Source organism: Ostrinia nubilalis, chromosome 13 (assembly GCF_963855985.1).
Source record: "Ostrinia nubilalis chromosome 13, ilOstNubi1.1, whole genome shotgun sequence".
Taxonomy (NCBI): domain Eukaryota; kingdom Metazoa; phylum Arthropoda; class Insecta; order Lepidoptera; family Crambidae; genus Ostrinia; species Ostrinia nubilalis.
In genome coordinates this window covers 2704652-2720550 of record NC_087100.1, presented here as the reverse complement: position 1 = coordinate 2720550, position 15899 = coordinate 2704652, and the positions used below count along the sequence as shown (strand labels likewise).

The following is a 15899-nucleotide window of genomic DNA, read 5'->3' as shown; positions in this document are numbered from 1 at the left end:
TTCCGTAGATCCTAAGACATTTTAGTTCGCAAGACTGTCAATAGATGGCGCTGTGCTGACTTACACCGCGGTGTCGAAGTTTTAGGCGACCCATATAAAAGGTTTTAGACTACCGTTCACATTAACCATCCTACTTGTTACTAGCCAATTGTGGTGACTTATTAAACCAGTTGTGTACTGAGTTTGGCTTTTATTTCTAAGCTAGTACACCTTCGATTCGACTTTAACCCAAGGCGGTTAAACAGCTTGAGTTATCAAATTTCAAGCCACTGAACGGATTGCACCGGAAGTTGCGTAGATAAACCTAAATATTATTTTATACTTATCATATTTAAATAAAACGTAGGCATCCGATAAGAAAAGATTATTCAAATTCATAAATTAATTTGAAGAAACGGCGGTTGTGCACAATAGCAATGGCGCTGGTAAAAATACATTCACAGTCAACAATGGCTACCTTGTCGAAAGACCTCGAAATGAAACTCACTGGGTTCGTTGAAGTTCTATTATTGTATAACACAGTTATCCCAACTCCGACAAAAAGCTCTAAGTTTTCATGAACAGTTAACTTTCAGAGGCTTCACGCAGTCTTTGGTACGTTGTAAAGATTCTGCCTCGAATTCTAGGAAAATTATTTGGGGAAGGCTACCTAGTAAAGGAAGCCATAATAAGGACGACCCGATGGCATAGTGGTGGCACGGGTCTTAAAGACTGTCCCAGGTTCGTCAATTTAGGTGATAATTTTTCAATAGGCTTGTTTCTGAAAATGCTCACCCCATTTTAATGTTATGTTATAAAAATAAAAGAAAAATATTAAATGCTACGACATTAATGTGCTGTCTAGACCCCATTTGTTTGACATTATTAGATCTAGAGGTTGGAGGAGGAAGATTTTGGAGTGGAGGACACGTACCGGAAAATGCAGCGTAGGACGTCCACCCACAAGGTGGACCGACAACCCCATAAAGGTAGCAGGGACGCGCTGGGTGCAGGCCGCTACCAACCGCGCAATCAATTACAATCTGAATTGTATAATTGTTTTTTATTCTAAATAAATAGAATAGAATTTCTATTCTATTCTTAGAACACGCACGTTTGCGCGAACCAGTGTGATCGTACCTTATGGAGTTGCGCAGGAGTCCACAATAAATATCGCGCAGCCCGCGGCGCGGGAGCCGCATCTATTGGGGGTGGACATCCGAGTCGATTCAAGGTGGTCTCGTAAATAATGTCTGCTGTTATCTAATCTGGGTGTTTAGAATAAGCAACGAGAATTATTTTGTCATCAGCGTACCTAGTATTTCGATTTAAGGGTTCATGTTATGGGTCTATGTCTACCTTTGTGTACGAAAGAACATGGAGCAATAAAAAATCTGAATTTGAATTTTTACTTTCTCGCCTCAAAGTTAAGGTAGTTAATCACCTTACGCTTATGTGACGATGTTGAAACAGATATGCCCCATATTTTGACTGATGTAAATTTTTGTAGAAGAAGCTTGGCTCTACAGAAGATCTGATATTTTTGCAATGCGAGCCATATATGGTTTCGTCTCGGCAAAATTTTACATGACAATATTTTTCGTGGGATATTGCTTTAAAATACAAAAATACTAATTTCGCAAATGTTCTTTTGGAAAGAGCTCTCCAAATAACTACTCCCACAAACCACTTACGCATTACCTTTAGCAATATCAAATAAGTACAAAATAAATTCAATTGTTTAGTGTACATCGCGTTTCCCTCTCTCGTCCTGACAGAAGGACAAGTTTATGGCGGATACTGCAGCGCACGAAAGTAATACATAAAAAGAGGGTACAGATGCACTTTGCATACACAACGCGAACTGCATTCGAATCAACATAACTTACCGTATACCACCACATAAAACTTATCAATTTTGTTGGAAAATCTGTCCTATTACAAGTACATAAGAAGTCGCAGGGTTAAGCGTGATGTGCTTCAGTTACAGTACACTGCATTCTGAGCGCCCGTTACTTGATTAAGTTAAAAGCTCCCTGATAGATGCTTTCTACCCCGCGGCCGGCAGAGGCATTGTTTTTGTGTTAACAATAGATAACCCTTGCTGTTAGAATGTTTATTGCTGCTCTATGCAGAATAAATATTCTGCATAGAGCTGACGGATCCCGCTTAGGGTTGCCACTAACACTTATTTTTTAAATAAAACCTTTTTTTACGAACATGTTTTTTATCAACTAAGTATAAGCAAAAAAAAAAACAGGAACCCTACAGCTTTTAAAATATTAATAAATATTACGAACATAGACACATCAACATGTAAGATGGTGGGCAATATTACAAATTTACCCCTATTCCCTAATAGACTTTTGGGATATAATGATTATCTACGATTACGCAACTTTCACTTATAAAAGGTATTAATCGTTATATGCCGAGAGTTAGCTCTCTATTATTTACAACAACAAATTATTCATATTAATATAACATGATTAAATTGCGTAAGTGGACCGTGTTATAAACAAACAATTTGTGGAATATTTTGCTAAAGGATACATTGTAACTGATACTTTAATTAAGTACACGATGTCATTAATTAAAGTTACTAATATACGCATTAAACGTCCTTAAACATATTTACTAAGGTCACGTTATATCGTCCTTCAATTTAATAAATAAATATAAAAGATTTTACATCGAAAATTGGTTGGCGTTTGCTGAAAAATTCACGATGGTATCTATTAGATAGAATACTAACAGAATTAAATACAAAATCACAGTCATATGTGCCACCAGTGGACAGTGGTCAAAATTGAATAAAATATTTATTTATCTATTTCGATTTTGCACGATCGTACAGAGCCCCTTATGTATGTGCGACTCGCAGATGGTTGTTTTTTTTACTTATGGTCCTCATTTTTTCCAAAGGACTCAAAATGCGCTTTGTGTTTAACTATCCAGAGAAACCTAGTTATAATTTACCTTATATTAATTCTTGTATTGCCATGTTAGTTTAGTTTAGAAGCATTCTTTCTATTGTGTTATTTTCGGTTTAAGAGGTGGAGACCTGGTGTCTTGTACTACAGGTTGTCTCAACCCATATCAAGCACCAGTCTTCACAATAAGTAATATTGATTGATATTGATTGATTGATTAATTAGCCATACTATAGTTAAATTATTTCATGTATCCGTTAGTTTCTTAAATCTAACTCTACTAACATAGTCTCTAAGATCAAATTGTTACTAACCAAACTAAGGACTGCTTTTGTCTGATAATAAATGATTTTTATTTTTATTTTATTTATAAAAAAAAGCTAAATTGCGAAGCTAAATAAAGCCCGCCCTGACGTGGCAGCCCTACCGGGTGGTAAAGTAACAATGATTTACGCCGCGTGGGGCGGGGCGGGCTTATAGCCTCTTACCTGAATTACGAAATCGTCTAAGGAATTACCGACATTGTAATGAGAATAGTTATTGCTTGCTATCGTTTGAAGACTTCAAGAAATAAAGGTTTTAAAGCTTGTTTTTGGTTCTTTTAATCTAGTGCTTTGGAGATTACATTTTACGTTGTCTAGTACCCATTGTGCAAGCCTTGCTTAGTTTGGGACTAGAAGCGTAGTGCAAAATGTCCAAGGATATTTATTTATTTATTTTTGTAGCGAAATAGCACCTATTACAATATCTCATAAGATGCTAAAAGAGATATGTTTGTCCGTGCGTACTTCATTGTTTGTTATTTGTCAACTTTTCTTATTGAGTAGAGAGTTTATAATTTTAAACTAAAACCTCGTCTTTTTGCATAGTTATTGGACACTTTCTGATATAATTAATTATTTGTTAAACCACTAAAAAAACTAATCAAACTAAAAATCCTTTTCTTCTTTCATATTTTAATCGGCAGACTTTTAATCGGATCTTTGTCATTTAGGTCGACCATCAAAAAAATTATACAGGCTAACCGCTTAATGATTCGCGAATCACAAATGCCTATAGATGCGTCATCATCCGAGACAGTTCTTAAATTGGCATAATCGCTCGTCAGTTAAATCAGACTCAATCAAACAAGCGATTTGGGGCAACCGACCCGTAAGTCAATAGTACAGTCAGCGTCAAATAGTTCGCACTATTAATTAATTCGTCAAAAGTCATTTAAAGTACTTAACCAAAAGTTCGCAACACGTCTTTGTTACAAGGCATTCTGTAAATACTAGCGCTAAGGGAAACTACTTCTCTCTCTCATTCTTTCCTCCCTCAGCGACGACCACGAACCGGAAGACGTGGCGTCGGCAGGCCTCCCACTAGGTGGACCGGTGATCTGGTGAAGGTCGCGGGAGGTGCCTGGATGCGAGCGGCGCAGGACCGGTCTTTGTGGAAATACTTGGGGGAGGCCTTTGTCCAGCAGTGGACGTGTTTCGGCTAAAACGAACGAACGATTCAAATTCAAATTCAAATTCAAATATTTATTTGCACAATTTTGGGTAAACATAGTGGTCTTAAAACTAGTATAAGTAGATCGCCAAAATTTGCTGTATAATTAGTCAGCGTACAAATATTTAAATAATTTCTACAAGAATAAATTACAAATATTATGTCATTTACTACATGAAAATAATTAAATATGTCAGAAATATAAAAAATAAAACAATGTCAAAACAATCAAAATAAATTAAATCAAACAATAAAATAATGCCATTAAAAGAATAATTAAAAATAAGTAATAAATGTCATTTTCGATTGAAATATTCATTCATAGTATAAAACGTATTTTACGATGTGAACAAACAGGGAAAAAACTCGGAATAAGGTTGTGTTCTCAACTTTTTGGCCACTTTGGGGCTAGTTCAATGATTCGTCCTACAACAGGTTCGTCCCACTGGGATGAAATACTGAATTCAAAAAATTGAGGCTGACTGTACGTCACTTCCAACCACATATCAATGTGGATTATCTTTTATCTCGAGTTGTACTACTTTCTACTCAACGACGTCAACATTAAACACTGTATCCCTCCAACAATAACGTCGAATATCCAATAATTTTTTGTTCAATAACCATAATGGCAGGCTTAATTATTTTAAACTCTACACTGGAAAGATAAGGTTGGATTTACAATGTGCTCAACGGTATGTGATGGCATTTACGGTCAGTGTCCATTCATAACATTTGTCCAGTTCATTGACAAAGCGGATGTAGTTGGAGGAAAAAATACGGTCAAGCGCGAATCAGATATTAAATAAAAAAAACCTTAAGTCGTATGAAATCTGTAACAAAAAAATTTAATATCTACAAAAAATCGTAGAATATAATGCAGGAAAAAACACAGGATACTTTTTATCCCGGTTTTCGGAAGGAGGGCATGTACGCGATAAAGATTTTCTGTGACGAAAATCTTATCGCGTACATGTCCGAAGAGCGAAAATCATGCGAGAGGAGCCGCGGGCGAAAGCTAGTCAATAAAAGCTTGACTATAGTTTTCAAGTATGCAGTAACTATCTTAAGAACTTCAGCAGACAACCATTTGTATACCCCAACTGTAGTCAATTTAGATGTTTATAAATTAGCCCCGCTGGATATCGATCCCGGCACTTCAAAAGCCAGGAAATATAGCTGAGCTATTGGTGTTCAAGGGCACGAAAGGGCAGAGCAGTCAATAAATATTGGCGCGAAAGCTTGGGCTCGACAAACAACATGGCGCCAGAATATCACAAAGCGAGAAAATTGAAGAAAAGTCTAATAGTACGTTACGTAGGTACTGTGTATTAGATAATGAAGAATAGCTATAACATGTTTAAAAAGGTTTAAATATTTTTTAATCCCAACTAATATTATAAATGCGAAAGTAACTCTGTCTGTCTGTCTGTCTGTTACGCTTTCCCGCTTAAACCTCGCAACCGATTTCGATGAAATTTGGTACAGACAATCTTTAGACCCTGAGACAGAACATAGGCTACTTTTTTTCAAAAACTAATTTCACGCGGGCGAAGCCGCGGGCGGAAGCTAGTTATTAATAAACCATAAAAAATGTTTTCATATCTTTTTAATTTGTATTAGAACGATTGGTTTTCAAACATTCATAGTTTTAAACATGAAACATGGAATTAATTTATGATACGTGCAAAACTCTCTCAATAACCCAGATACAAAACGTATGGTATAATAAAATTAAATACATTTTCCAAAATATTCAGGCGTAAACTTAGCAGAAAAGCTTAGTTTTATATCCATCAGGGAGTTCAAAAGAGATTAATTACTCTTAACCTAAAAATATACAAAAACAAATGAAAAGAGGAATAATATTATTCTTTAAAAGGTACGAAGATGTTTCTCTAAGTATTTCGACTCCCAGAGACAATTTAATAAAAAAAAATTCAAACTAAAAGAAAAATAAAAAGTAATTAGCCAAAAAGAAACTCCGACAACTGTCGTAGGCCCCGACGAGATTCGAACTCGTGATCTCCTGTTTACTAGACAGGCGCTTTAACCAACTAAGCCACGGCGCCGTTGGAAGACGCGGCGAAATTCCGCTACATTACCCACTTTGATAATCCGTCCTTGCTGGATAAGAATGTTTCTTTTTTCTTTCGTTTATAAAAAAAAATGTTTACTCAAGTGTAGACAGATGAGCAGTGTTTAATGATCAAATTAATAAATTACCTGCCGATATTGGTAACCTTCGTGATCGTGTGGAATTTTAACGAATAAGTTAATTTCAATGTCACTTCGCTCTGACATTTATCACACATTGACACCACATTTACGGTATTTTTTTGGATGAAAATACCTAGCTGAATTCCAAAATGTCAGTTTCGTGTTTAATGATAGTTTTCGCGCCTTTAATGACTGCCACAATGGGAGTTCCAGAAATTCCATAATTGCTTAATTGTGTTTAAAAGTTGTTTTTATTTTTTTTATTATGATGGGGCCAATAAAATCGCTGAAAAATTATTAAATGTATATTTTAATTCAATATTTATATTCGATCAAATAATTGTGACGTTAAGTCACTTATGAAATTTTTTAAGGCAGGGCATTGAATTGCTACAAAAAGTAAATTTAAATAAACCTATAAAAAACTTGTATACACTGTATTAAAAAATAAAACAATTTCAAACGAACATCAAATATTCAGTGTAAACAACGATCATTAAGAAAGTGCTTCGCACGCATACTTCAATTGTTTATAACCATACATTAATTGATGACACCTAACCGAAAGACACCGCAGTACAGACAACAGCATATCAAGCTTTACTTTAATGTAGGGGCTGTGTGTCTTGTGTGCCTCTACAGTGTTGATGTTGGATGTAGTTGTAGTTTTATCTACGTCACGGGATGTGGTAATTAAAACTGTGTCCGATTCCGTAGAGAGCGTTTATTGCACTGAATTGTAAGTAAGTTATAAAAATGAACAGAAAGTAGGTCGCGCGCGCAGGCGCTATGTCAGCAGATTTACTGAACAACTTATATGCTATGTACTTGCTCGTACATCCTGCCATCTCAAGAAAAAAATAATACAAACATTAGACTTAAGTAATTAAACAAAAAAAACTATTTAATATCGTTAACACGAGCCGGGAACGGAGAGGTTGCCGCGTCGACCCTGGTACTGATGGCGTTGAGCTCGATGCAGCTGTCCACGACCGAGTGACTGCGGTTGGTTTCTCTGTTGTCAGGTTGCGCTGCCGTGGCTCGTCCACGTTGTAGGTGTTTCTTAATCTTGAGCGCGCTAATAACTCCAATCAATACAACTCCCAGGATTGAGATTCCATACATTGCGTATTGATGATATTCATGGGAATCTGCTTTGAAGTTCAGCGTTTCTTGTTCCTTTTTTACTCCTTCAATTCTTTCCTTTAGTGTTTTTAGTTGGTCGTCATGACTCTCAGGATGGAAGGTGATGTTACTATTGATAGTCAATAGTCTGTTGATGCCCGAGTCAGGAACGTACAACTCATCGTTATGGATTTTGACCTCGCTTTGTAATTTGTAATGCGAGTGGATGAAATGGTGATCCCCGCGAAGCAAACAACCTTCAGAGAGTGTGATGATCCCTGAGTCATGTAATGTCTGTGTCGTCACACCAGCTGGACAAAAAATGCGCATTGCGCGTTCTTCGCAACATGTAAACAGCCAGGTGCCTCGAGTGTGCAACCTGATCCACTCGTCTCGGCAACTTGATACTACCGTGTGGCACGCGCTTATCGGTCTATTGTTTATAATTTGCGCTTCACAAATCGAGTCGGTAGTTTTGATGTCGTAAATCGGTAGGTTGATTGCACACATGAGTTTATGTTCTTGTAAATGTATGCACGAAGATAAATCTCTTGATTCGAGTGACATTAAGATATCTTTTCTGAGACTCACGGCGAAATATTCAGAGGTAGGCACTATGTTGATCATTGTGTTGCCCTTTATGTTATGAATTGGTATGGCACGTGTCAATTCATATTGTTCGGTAGATATAAGATTTTTTATGCCTTTGGTTTTTATGCCTCTGCCCTTGTTTGCCTTAACTTCGACTTGTCCAGTGAAGTCAACGCCTGTGTGTGGGAATGGCCGTGATGGTGTTACTCGAGGTCTGGGTAAATCTGCCATTTGTTGTGCATTGTTTTGTGTTTTGAAACGGTGGCATCTCACACATTTCAAAAGTTGTTTCTTGACAGTACGTAGTCCACCCAAGATCCAGTATTTGTTTCGAAGATGTGAGAGTGTCAGCCTGGCGCCGCCGTGAAGAGTGGTCTGGTGAGCTTGGTCAATCAGCAGTTCTGTCAATTTGGTGTTGTTTGGTAAAATTGCAGGGTGTTTCTGTGATTGATCTAAGTTTGCGTGTTCCAATCTTCCTTGTACTCTCAGTATTCCTTGTTTATCCAGAATAGGACATAATGTTAGAAGTTTACTTGAAGACGACACCTTGTTTTGTTTACGTAAGTGGGTCAAGTCCTCAGCAAAGTAATTGTGTTGTACAGTTCGAATAATTACGTTTTCAGCATTTTCTATATCACACGTTGTTAAGTGCGATACTCGCTTGGCATCATTTGTGTTTCGTACATTGTTTACAAATCTTAATATCCAAGCAAGTACCCGTGTTACACGTGACATAGAACTGTAACTGTACAGAAGTGTCTCGACGAGTGGCGCTGTTATTTGTGTTGCACAGGCTCGTTTCGATTTCTTCTCCTCTTCATTGGTAGTATAAGTCTCAACACATGGTAGATCATCGTTTTTCAACCAGTTAGGTCCCCACCACAAATTATGACCAGCTAGTTGTAGTGGACTTAGGCCTCTGCTGGCGCAGTCTGCAGGGTTGTTCTCTGACTTCACGTGTCTCCAGCATCCGGATGGCATCATGTCAATGATCTTAACCACTCGATTTGACACAAATTTAGACCACCGGGAAGGCTCTCCTTGTAACCAGCCTAACACGACCATAGAGTCTGTCCAACCGTGAATTGTTACTGTCTGTGAATTTATTGACTCTATGACCTTTGTCATTAGTCGACACAGCAGTAGGGCACCACAAAGTTCCAGTCGAGGTAACGATGGTGGTTTTCTTAGTGGGGCGAGTTTAGTCTTCCCGGCGACCAGCTTGACGATCTGTTGACCATCTTGATCCGTGGATAGACAGTAGATGACGTATCCGTAAGCTTTCTCAGATGCGTCACTAAACCCATGTAGCTCGATTGGTTGTTGAGTGTTACCAATCCAGCGTTGTAAACTGATATCTTGAATGGATGGCAGTTCTTGTTGAAAGTTTCTCCATTCCTGTTGTATGTTGTCCGGGAGGGGTTCATCCCAGTCAGTTGAAGCAGTCCAAGCTTGTTGAAAGATGAGTTTTGATTTCATTGTTACTGGCGACAGCCAGCCAAGTGGGTCATATAATTTAGATAAGTCAGACAGTAATGTTCGCTTCGTAATGACGTCACGTATGTTGTTACTAAGTGGCGCCTTGAATGTAAACTGATCGTTGTGCGGATTCCACGACAAGCCTAATGTTTTGTTACTCTCTGCGTCCTTGAAGTCAAACATGTTTTGGCTTATAAGATCTTCAGGTAAGGCTTTGAGTATGGTAGGATGATTGCTGGCCCACTTGCGTAGATTGAATCCACCACCTTTTAACAGGTCAATCAGCTGTTGTTGTGCCTCTTGCGCTTCTATGAGGTCGTTGCTGCCACCAAGTAGGTCATCCACGTACAGCTGATGACTAAGGATCTCAGCCGCTAGAGGATAGCGGTGTCCATCGTCGATGACTAGCTGTATTATAGTGCGCATAGCTAAGTATGGCGCAGCTTTTGTGCCATATGTTACCGTGCAAAGTTGGTATTCATTGATGAGATCTGTGGTTGTGTTACGCCATACGATTTGTTGCAGGTGTTGGTCCTCATCATGTATCAGTATTTGGCGGTAGAATTTCTCAATATCGGCAGTGTAGACGTATTGAAATGTTCTCCATCGCAGTATCATAGATTGTAGGTCTTGTTGAAGATTTGGACCGCACTCCATTAGATCGTTTAAGCTATTTCCCGACCTTGTCTTAGCCGAGGCGTTGAAAACTACACGTAGTTTTGTTGTTGTTGAGTCCAGTTTTTCAACGCCGTGATGAGGTAAGAAATAGCTAGGCTCTCGTCTTTCGGTGCATGGTTTCATATGACCGAGTTGTAAATATTCATCAATGAATTTTTTGTACTCAGTAGATAGCTGTGTATGTTTGGCTAGTCGTTTTTCTAATTGTCGAAATTGTGCGACTGCCTGTGGCTTAGATGGGCCTAAGCTTTCTGTGTATTGTGGTTTCATAGGAAGTCTGACTATATAGCGTCCATCTTCTTGTCTTGTAGTTGTAGTTGTGTAGATAGATTCGCAATATTCTTCCTGTGAGGTTAAGTTGTGGTTGTCATCTGATATCTCTTCCATTTCCCAAAATCGAGAGACGTCGTCGATGTTAATGAGTACATGACAGTTGAAGGTGTTAATATTGCCAAGTAACACCCAGCCAACCTTAATCTGTTGGGCCATAGGTGCACGTGACGGGCCTCGTAGGATGCCACTCATGACGATGTCGGCATACACTCCCGCATCAAGTAGAATGTCGACTGGTCTTGAAATGTTGTAGTCGGGATCGGCTAGTTGTATGTTTTGGATGTGAGGCCACTCTTGTTTTTCAAAAGTATAGTTAGGCAGGTTGCTGAGCATGTTTGCCATTACCATTGCTTCGATTGTAAATGAATGACCTCCGTACAATGACTCGCAGTTCAAACGTACGGTTCCGTTGCTATGATGTGCCGACGTCCCGATACCCGATACAGTTGCGTTCAGGTTTCGTCGTTGTAATCCCAGTCGTTGAGCAGCATCTTCGGTTATTAGGTTAATTTGAGACCCTTGATCGAGAAGACATCTCAGGTTGATGAATGTTCCGTCAGCTGCCATTATTTTCAGTTGTACCGTTGCAAGTAGTACCTCGTTAAAGTTGCCGGACACGTGATTTGCCTTTTGTTGTGACGTAGTTGACTTGTTAGGCATCACGTTTTTCGATGTAGTTGGTTTTTCAGCGTTCCGAATAATATCATGCAATATTGTGTGGTGTGCATCTTTGCATACTCGGCACCTTTTGATGGAATTGCATTTATTTTCGTTGTGTGAGTACAGGCAATTGCGACAAATATGCAGTTGTGCAATCGACCTCATTTTGTCTTCCGGCGACATGTCATGAAAAGACTTGCATTGGAGTAAAATATGATTGGTTTTACACAAAGGACAATTTTTCTCGGTATTTGTATGATATGTTCGTGGAGAAAAACGCCTATTGGTGTGAAAATCCTTCTTAGATTGTGCTGTTACTTCCTTGTTGGATGACTTGTTTGATGTTTGCCCCTTTTTCTGAACTGGTTCAAGGGCCGTAAACTTGTTTTCCAAGAAGTTTATGAGCTCATCTAAGCTAGGTAGTGCTCTAGGGGCCTTTCTGGCCTCCATGTATGATGCATACGTGTCGGGGTCCAATTTTCCAGTAAGAATATGCACCAGAATTGGGTCCCAAGTAGTTGTGTCGATGCCCAGGTTGTGGATAGCATGTATGGTCTCAACACTAGTATCATGTAACTTCTTTAACTCGTATGCATTCTGTGTTTGTAGAGCTGGTTGTCCCATAAGGGCTTGTATTTGTTTGGTAAACAAAAGTTGTAGATTGTTGTACCTGTGGGTCAATATCTCCCAACAGGTGTCGTAGTTTTCAGATGATACTGTCAAATGCTGTACAATACGTTCCGCTTCACCCCTCAGTTTCCCCTTGAGGTGCTGCATCTTCTGTGTTTTTGTCAGCATGATGTTATTGTGGATAGCTTCACAGTAGAGATCCATGAAGGTCGGCCACTGTGTGTAGTTGCCCGAGAAAGTAGGGATTTCAATTGTAGGTACCTGTTGGTATTGTTGTGAAGTCGAGTTGAGTTTTCGATTCAAATCCCTTTTTGTGGTCTCGTACAAGGTTTCGTATGCAGAAAAACTTTGTTCGTAGTTTACATCACTACCAGAGATAATGTTGTCGATTTGCCAGTGTAGCTCATCGATCAGTTTCCATCGGGACTGCAGCGAGTTTAGTTTGTCCACTATTTCCCATTTTTCTGTTAGCTCCTTGAGGTCAATCTTCTTGATCACTCTGGATAGCGCTCGGAAATTAGTGTGTTGTTGACTAATGAGCTCGTCTGATTTCGATGGTACTCCAGTTTCCTCCGTTCTCACGTACTCGTAGTTTTTCAACATGTTCAGTATAGACTCGTACCGAGCCTTTGTTGAGGCGTAGGTGTTAGTTGTAAAGTATTCGTCATCGGACCCACTTCTTGATTTAGCTAGTATTCCATGATTCATGTTAAACACCTCCCATTGTGAGTTGAGGGCGTCTAACCTTTTCTGGATGTATGCTGAAGTTTTGCGCGAATCAGAATCCTTTTTGAAGTTGGTTTCGATCTTGATGATGGCTTCAATGATCGATTTCTGTTGTTGATAGAGTTGCTCCATGGTTTTAGTAGAACAACTAGTTTCAGGTTCGTATGAATGTAACCCTTACTGCGGTATATGCACCTTCTCAATCAAGCCGGGGCGACCCGCTTCTGGGAGACCGGCGAGACCGATTTGCTACCACAGATAGAGCCACGAATCACACTCACTGAAACACTCCGTTGGCGACCAGTTGACGTTGTAAATTGTTGTAGGTCGTAGTTCAAATGTCGAAGGACCAAAATGTAGGGGCTGTGTGTCTTGTGTGCCTCTACAGTGTTGATGTTGGATGTAGTTGTAGTTTTATCTACGTCACGGGATGTGGTAATTAAAACTGTGTCCGATTCCGTAGAGAGCGTTTATTGCACTGAATTGTAAGTAAGTTATAAAAATGAACAGAAAGTAGGTCGCGCGCGCAGGCGCTATGTCAGCAGATTTACTGAACAACTTATATGCTATGTACTTGCTCGTACAGAGGCAAGCGACGTTTTAACCCCTTAACTGTCCTATATTGTGTGCTATGTAAACCTTATGTCATCTCAATAAAGTTCAAAATATGGTGGCAACAATTCAACCACTATCGGTAAAGTTGTTAAACTACACAACGGCAGATTTTAATACGGTTTCAGCAATAGATTAAGAGTTATTTAAGAGGAAGGTTTATAAGTAAAAGTCAAGTCATAAAGTCGAAAATTAGGGCATTTAATTTCCCAGAAACATTTGCAGAAGAGAATCAAATAGTTAAATAACAAAATACATTCACACCCGTATTCACAAGCGATGCTTGCTTAAGTGAAGCACCAATTCGAATGAACAGCGTTGAATAGAGCTCTGTGATTGGTTAATGTGTGACCCTGTGCGTCCACGCAGACTGTGAGACCTCATAGTCATGTTTGTGAATACGGGCGTCAATCCTCCTTCGCCAAAAGGCATTCAAATACCTAACATAGACTGGTATATTCTCTTTATCAACATTGACTGTACAACCTAGGTTTAGAAACTTTAAAGTTTAAAGTTTAAAGCTAGAAGGTGTATTTGTAAGTACACCTATTTAATTTTAAGCTGCATGTATCTAACACGGCTGTATGTTTTAAATAAATAAATAAAGATTGTAACGTAAATGCGCCTATTACCGCCAGTTTAAGCTGTCTTCGGATAAACGTTAGAAAATTAGATATAAGACGTGGTGATAGAAAAGACACTTTAATTTATTTTTAACAATGATGAAGTAATCTTTGAATTCAAGTAGTAACAATGAGTATACAATCACACAATAATTAATAAATAGCAATTTAATCTGAAAAAGCAGTTGTTTCTATTACCGACCTATAGACGAGGTGTGTTTCTATTAACGTTTTTTCTGTTTCTATTACCGACCGCTAAGAATATTGCTCTTCAATTGGGTATATTCCAAGAGGCACGGGTTCGATTCCCACTCAGAGGCTCGGGAACTACTTGATTTTTTCAAGTTAAATTTGTTTTGCTTTTAGTTTAGTTAAATTTGTTTTTTTTTTTCAAGTTTTTTTTTTTTATTATTAAAAGAGAAAAGGCACAGGCTCTCGAAAATAAATAAATAATCAAGCAGAAATAGTAAAATAATTTAAACTGTATTTGAGTTTTAATAAAATTTAATTTTCATTTAATATTTAATATTTTATTTCTATTTTTAATTTGACTATAATTTTTAATTAGTTTTTGATTGATTTTAATTGTGTGTAATTGTGTATTTTAATTTAAACTATGAACAATTGGACACTGTCTGTATAATTATTTTAAATTATTTTTTTATTATTCAAAAGATCCTAAAAAGTTACATAGTAGTTGTGATAACGCATGATTGGTTTGGTGTCATGTCATAAATGTTAGTTATATACAAAATAAAGGCTTATAAGTCTTCGCAGGTGGCGTTATAGTTATGAGGCGGTAATAGAATTAAGTATGAATATTACTTTATTCTATTAGCGACCGTAAAAAAAAACAGTAACCAGCTAAAATATCTACTTTAATGAAGACGTGATCAGTGAAGTGACATTTTTATTAGGTTTTATTTTATATCAAATAGGTACTAATTAGAATTTAACAGGTTTTTATAAAATCTATTGTCATACATTATTAGAGATATTCTTTAATGTTCATTCCAGTTTTATGCCAAACCTATGACAGTTAACATATGGCGTTAATTGATTTAATTATGTGAAATATTCTTATGAATCGATAAAGATAACAAAATTGAGGTTAAATGCGTAATTAAAGATATAAATACTAAAATAAAAAACGTTATCAAAATTCTAACAACGCCATGGGTCGTTATTAGGAACCAAATTATTAAAAGTGTTTCTATTACCGCCCTTATTTAAAATTGTATTTAAGCGACAAAAATACAGCGAGAGGGCTATATTGAAGTTTTATTAAGGAAACTAAAGTACGAATTAATATTGTTATGCAAAAACGTGTTGGTATACTCATTTTAAATGTGTTAAAATCGCTAATTAATAACAAGGTGCACCTTAAGTAGCTGGGAGCGCGTCAGTATGAAAAATGCGCCCGTTGCGGGCGCGTCCCATTTAATGTCAAATAACTCCGTTCACTGGTTATTTACGAACACAAACTTTAATCGTTGTGATAGTCAATAAACATATCTAGATATTTTTTAGGTAACGTGTTTTCTGGAACCTGTTATTATGTCTTTCATGAAAGAAAGAAAAATAGGGCGGTAATAGACTACAAATTTTGGGGGGTCGTTAATAGGCGCACTTACGTTACCTAAGTCCTCGCACGCATGGCTGGACTACACCGTTAACTTGGTATGTCTTGTGGTGAAAAGTTGTAAACTAAATTCCAAAGTTGGATTGCTTGAAGTGCAGGCGGGCACAAGTTTGATGGCAATATTGATATTACGGATTGAAATCTTAAGTATTTCGCTGTAAACTTCTGGAAACT

At 37.8% G+C, this 15899-nt stretch overlaps 1 protein-coding gene and 1 non-coding gene across 2 annotated transcripts in view; both read right to left on the bottom strand.

Annotated features, from left to right (window-relative positions):
- The window catches only part of LOC135077405 (tRNA dimethylallyltransferase), a 329624-nt gene that overhangs the window by 130121 nt on the left and 183604 nt on the right, over positions 1-15899 (bottom strand). The window lies entirely within an intron of this gene.
- Positions 6405-6478, bottom strand: Trnat-agu (transfer RNA threonine (anticodon AGU)). Its single transcript has one exon. It is a non-coding gene; the product is annotated as a tRNA-Thr (tRNA).